The following is a 6,545-nucleotide window of genomic DNA, read 5'->3' as shown; positions in this document are numbered from 1 at the left end:
TTACTTCCAAACTGATCGCTTTACTTGCTTCAAGTAAAATTTTCGTGTTTTCCCTAATCGTTTGTGTATTTTCTCCTAACATATTCAAGTCATCTGCATAGACAAGCAGCTGATGTAACCCGTTCAATTCCAAACCCTCTGTGTTATCCTGAACTTTCCTAATGGCATATTCTAGAGCGAAGTTAAAAAGTAAAGGTGATAGTGCATCTCCCTGCTTTAGCCCGCAGTGAATTGGAAAAGCATGAGATAGAAACTGACCTATACGGACTCTGCTGTATGTTTCACTGAGACACATTTTAATTAATCGAACTAGTTTCTTGGGAATACCAAATTCAATAAGAATATAATATAATACTTCCCTCTTAACCGAGTCATATGCCGTTTTGAAATCTATGAATAACTGATGTACTGTACCCTTATATTATTATTATTATTATTATTATTATTATTATTATTATTATTATTATTACTACGACACTCGTTTATAACAACATAATGTTTAAGGTCCCTTGGATGTCGTTATAACCAAGTTCTACTGTAATTGTAATTGATTTATATGGCGGTCAGAATATAGAACAGGATTACATCAAATATTCATTTTAACCAAAAACAGTTTGATTCCTCAAATAAAATGCAATATTTTAGGCTTATTTTTAATGTTTGTAAGAAAATATGTTTTGGGGTACGCGGTCCCTGAATTGCTAACCGCTGTTCGGCACACAACAAGTGCCACAGGATCAGAACGCGGCCATGTAGACGAGAGAGATCCTAAGGGGAATTGTAAAGAATAAATGAGACACACACAAAAAATGTTATCATTTACGTTTACTCTTCCCTAAAGACCGTAGAAGGGCAGGGACAGGGTAGGAAAGGGGAGAGGGGTACCTCGGGGCGAGTAAGGAAGAGCCACGACAATAAACAGCGTTCAAAATAAAAACCACTCCTCTTCTTTTTTTTACCGACGATTACACCCACCGCAGTCTAGCGGAGATGTCTGAAATGAGAGCTCTTTAAGTCTCCGTCATTTGTTTTCATCCTACTTACAAAAAAGAACCAAACTAATTAAACTCAGAAATATATTATTTCTGTTGCTGTTATTGTTGTGTATTGCGCACAGTGTTTTGTTTTCTATCCCCAAGCTACCAGTTCGACGTATTTAGAAATTTAATCTAACGTAACATAAAACATATTTTTAAAAAATTGTTGACAGAGAGAGGGATATTTTATGACTGCGGTAGTATTGCAGAGAAACAAATGAATACTGATGATTGTTTTGCAAGATCGACGAGTTGCTTTTATTCATTTTATGGATATGACGAGATACAGATATTAGAGCGGTAAAGAATGTACAAACAGTTTGTTAGAAAATATAGACGATTTGGAAAGCAAAGACGAAAATATGTTTCATGTTTAATAAATAAATAATTTTTACAAGATGTAGAAACAAGACTTATGAACGATTATGTGTAAATTTTTTAGGTTAAAAATTCTTTATCTAAGTCTATGAAGGTGAAATAAAGAAAACAAAAATCAACATAAAAGTTAAATCATTTGCAAAATGCATAAAGTCAAACCAGAAAAATAAAAAGCACAGAAATGAAATAGTTATGTATGTGTATGTATTTATTTACACCACAAGTGGGCAAGCACCCGGTGGCAGTGGTATACACAATATAAGCAACACACAATAAAATTACAATACACAATACAATTATACAATACAAATACAATTATACAGCACACAATACAATTATGTACACAATACAATAAAAATACACAATACAATTGAACACAATAATTACAATTAATAATATTACATAAAATAACCTAATTAATAAGTGAACCTAATTTTACAATACAACCTACATATGTATGGCGGCCGGGTAGCTCAGTTGGCAGAGCAGCTGGCTATGGACTGGAAGGTCCCGGGTTCGATCCCAGGTGGTAACAGAAATTTTTCTCGTTACCAAACTTTCAGAACGGCCCCGAGGTTCACTCAGCCTCCTATAAAATTAAGTACCGCTTCTTTCCCGGGGGTAAAAGGAGGTCAGAGCGTGGTGCCGACCACAACACCTCATTCTAGTGGGGCTCTACCTCCATGCCCCCCAAGTGCCTTCATGGCATGTTACGGGGATACCTTTACCTTTTACCTACATAAGTTTCAGTTTGACAGTGATAGTGATAATAGTATTTCACTTTAATTTCATCTCACTCACTGTAGTGGCACTATGACGCATTTCACTGACACTTCAGGACACATTCCACTGACACTATAGAACGCATTTCACTGACAATTTAGGACACATTTCAATGATCCTCTATAACACATTCCACTGACACTATAGAACGCAATTCACTGACACTTTAGGACACATTTCACTGACCCTCTATAACACATTCCACTGACACTATAGAACGCATTTCACTGACAATTTAGGACACATTTCAATGATCCTCTATAACACATTCCACTGACACTCTAGAACGCAATTCACTGACACTTTAGGACACATTTCACTGACCCTCTATAACACATTCCACTGACACTATAGAACGCAATTCACTGACACTTTAGGACACATTTCACTGACCCTATATAACACATTCCACTGACACTATAGAACGCATTTAACTGACACTTTAGGACACATTTCAGTGACCCTCTATAACAAATCCCACTGACACTATAGAACGCATTTCACTGACACTTTAGGACACATTTCACTGACCCTATATAACACATTCCACTGACACTATAGAACGCATTTCACTGACACTTTAGGACACATTTCACAGACCCTCTATAACACATTCCACTGACACTATAGAACCCATTTCACTGACACTTTAGGACACATTTCACTGACCCTCTATAACACATTCCACTGACACTATAGAACGCATTTCACTGACACTTTAGGACATAGTTCACTGACCCTGTATAACACATTCCACTGGCACTATAGAACGCATTTCACTGACACTTTAGGACACATTTCACTGACCCTATATAACACATTCCACTGACACTATAGAACGCATTTCACTGACACTTTAGAACACATTTCACAGACCCTCTATAACACATTCCACTGACACTATAGAACCCATTTCACTGACACTTTAGGACACATTTCACTGACCCTCTATAACACATTCCACTGACACTATAGAACCCATTTCACTGACACTTTAGGACACATTTCACTGACCCTCTATAACACATTCCACTGACACTATAGAACGCATTTCACTGACACTTTAGGACATAGTTCACTGACCCTGTATAACACATTCCACTGACACTATAGAACGCATTTCACTGACACTTTAGGACATAGTTCACTGACCCTGTATAACACATTCCACTGACACTATAGAACGCATTTCACTGACACTTTAGGACACATTTCACAGACCCTCTATAACACATTCCACTGACACTATAGAACGCATTTCACTGACACTTTAGGACACATTTCACTGACCCTCTATAACACATTCACTGACATTATAGAACGCATTTCACTAACACTTTAGGACACATTTCACTGACCCTATATAACACATTCCACTGACACTATAGAACGCATTTCACTGACACTTGAGGACACATTTCACTGACCCTATATAACACATTCCACTGGCACTATAGAACGCATTTCACTGACACTTTAGGACACATTTCACTGACCCTATATAACACATTCCACTGACACTATAGAACGCATTTCACTGACACATTAGGACACATTTCACTGACCCTCTATAACACATTCCACTGACACTATAGAACGCATTTCACTGACACTTGAGGACACATTTCACTGACCCTCTATAACACATTCCACTGACACTATAGAACGCATTTCACTGACACTTGAGGACACATTTCACTGACCCTATATAACACATTCCACTGGCACTATAGAACGCATTTCACTGACACTTGAGGACACATTTCACTGACCCTATATAACACATTCCACTGGCACTATAGAACGCATTTCACTGACACTTGAGGACACATTTCACTGACCCTATATAACACATTCCACTGGCACTATAGAACGCATTTCACTGACACTTTAGGACACATTTCACTGACCCTATATAACACATTCCACTGACACTATAGAACGCATTTCACTGACACATTAGGACACATTCCACTGACACTATAGAACGCATTTCACTGACACTTTAGGACACATTCCACTGGCACTTTAAGACACATTTCACTGACACTTTAGGACACATTTCATTTACACTATAAATTATCACTGATCCGAACTATTCATTGCACTGTAAAACCATAACTTCACTACTCTCCTCGCTTCAGTGATACAACGGCTCAAATAAGACAAATAATTACACCCTTATGCATACTTATAAACAGAACTACATTTAAGCTAAACATTTCTAGCCTAAGACCCTCTTACACGCTATTTTTAAAGAATTTACAATTCAAACCAAGGGAGTAACTCGTCAGGCTAAATAAATACATGTCACCTAAAAAAATTAAATGTTAAATATCATCTTAATTTTTATTTGCACTTTATACACAGCTTTTTAAGTTATTCTTGAATCTCCTTAAGGAAGGACAGCCCTCAAAGACCGCTGCAGGTATGTCATTCCAATCATTTATAGTATATCGATAATTGTAAAAAAAAAAAATAGTACTATTGAGTACATAAGGAGTGAATATGTTATCATATGGAAAGAGGATCCTCTGCGGTGACAGTTCAGACCTCCCGCCTGTCATCGAGATTGCTTGGGTTCGAGTCTCGGTGAGGCCTTGGGATTTTGCATTAAAAAATCCAGTGGCACTAGTGGCGGAAAAGGTCGCAGTTGGTATTTGTTTTTTCTGGATTCTCCCGTTGCGCCATATTAGGCATTTACATCATTACATCAACATTTCTCAATTTCGTCATCATTCCATAGCATTCAGCAAATCAAGCTTCCAGGTATAACTCCCTGTAAAGTTGATTTGAATAATTGGATCGGTGTCGGGTAGAGTTCCTGGTTAGCTCAGTTGGTAGAGCGTTGGCACGTTTAACCAAAGGTCCCGAGTTCGATACCCGGCCCTGAAACAATTTTTCCCTCAAAATTATTCAAATCAACTTTACAGGGAGTTATACCTGAAAGCTTGATTTGCATAATACACGTTAATGTTCGTTAGCAGAAAACCACAATTTAAGTCACACAGAATTAGTGTGTACTCAATGTTGGTTGCTTGACGGTTGTGAGCCAACTTTGAGGTCTGTAGATATAGAGGAAAAAATTGGATCGGTGTCTGGTAGAGTTCCCGGGTAGCTCAGTTGGTAGAGCATTGGTATGTTTATCCAAAGGTCCCGGGTTCGATACCCGGCCCTGAAACAATTTTTGTCTCAAAATTATTCAAATCAACTTTACAGGGAGTTATACCTGAAAGCTTGATTTGCATAATACACGTTAATGTTCGTTAGCAGAAAACCACAATTTAAGTCACACAGAATTAGTGTGTACTCAATGTTGGTTGCTTGACGGTTGTGAGCCAACTTTGAGGTCTGTAGATATAGAGGAAAAAATTGGATCGGTGTCTGGTAGAGTTCCCGGGTAGCTCAGTTGGTAGAGCATTGGTATGATTATCCAAAGGTCCCGGGTTCGATACCCGGCCCTGAAACAATTTTTCTCTCAAAATTATTCAAATCAACTTTACAGGGAGTTATACCTGAAAGCTTGATTTGCATAATACACGTCACTGTTCGTTAACAGAAAACCACAATTTAAGTCACACAGAGTTAGTGTGCACTCAATGTTGGTTGCTTGACGGTTGTCAGCCCACTTTGAGGTCTGTGGATATAGAGGGAAAAGTTGGATCGGTGTCTGGTAGAGTTCCCGGCTTGTTCAGTTGGTAGAGGTTGGTACGTTTAACCAAAGGTCCCGGGTTCGATACCCGGCCCCGTAACAATTTTTTCCTCAAAATTATTCATTCCATAGCATTCCCCGAACGCCAGTTGGAAAGTCTGGTGTAGGGACGAGTATGGTTGCCTTTTCCAAAATCTGAATACGATTTGGGAATGTGTCTAGCTTCAGTGTTACTGCAGTAGATCTTAAAAGGTCGCAGTGCTGGATAGTAGTGAGTCTCCTGAAATTCCATTCTATCCCATTCCATCATTGTGGAGTGTAGCATCGTATGAGGCAGAAACATGGACATTACGACGAAGTGAAGAGAAGTGAATAGAAGCATTTGAAATGTGGATATGGAGAAGAATTGAGCGTGTGAAGTGGACAGACAGAATAAGAAATGAAGCTTCGTTGGAAAGAGTGGGTGCATAGGCGGAATTGTGGTGTGGTATGGGGGGCACTGCCCCCCCCCAACTTGTCTGAACTGTTTTTTTTATTAACATTATAAAATATTGAATTCATAACTTCCTATTTGTTTTTGTTTATGATTAAGTTTCTGTACTTGAATTGACGAAATAATGTCTTCAGATCATGTATCTGGAATAAAATATGTATTTTAAACTAGCCGTACCCGTGCGCTCCGCTGAACCCGTTAG

At 38.4% G+C, this 6,545-nt stretch overlaps 1 non-coding gene across 1 annotated transcript; it reads left to right on the top strand.

Moving 5' to 3' along the window:
• Positions 1–5,592: 5,592 nt before the first annotated feature.
• TRNAI-GAU (transfer RNA isoleucine (anticodon GAU)) lies at positions 5,593–5,665 on the top strand. Its single transcript has one exon. It is a non-coding gene; the product is annotated as a tRNA-Ile (tRNA).
• Positions 5,666–6,545: the final 880 nt, after the last annotated feature.

Source organism: Periplaneta americana, chromosome 14 (assembly GCF_040183065.1).
Source record: "Periplaneta americana isolate PAMFEO1 chromosome 14, P.americana_PAMFEO1_priV1, whole genome shotgun sequence".
NCBI classification, from domain to species: domain Eukaryota; kingdom Metazoa; phylum Arthropoda; class Insecta; order Blattodea; family Blattidae; genus Periplaneta; species Periplaneta americana.
Note: the sequence above shows the minus strand (reverse complement) of the source record. Positions and strands in the feature narration are given on the sequence as shown.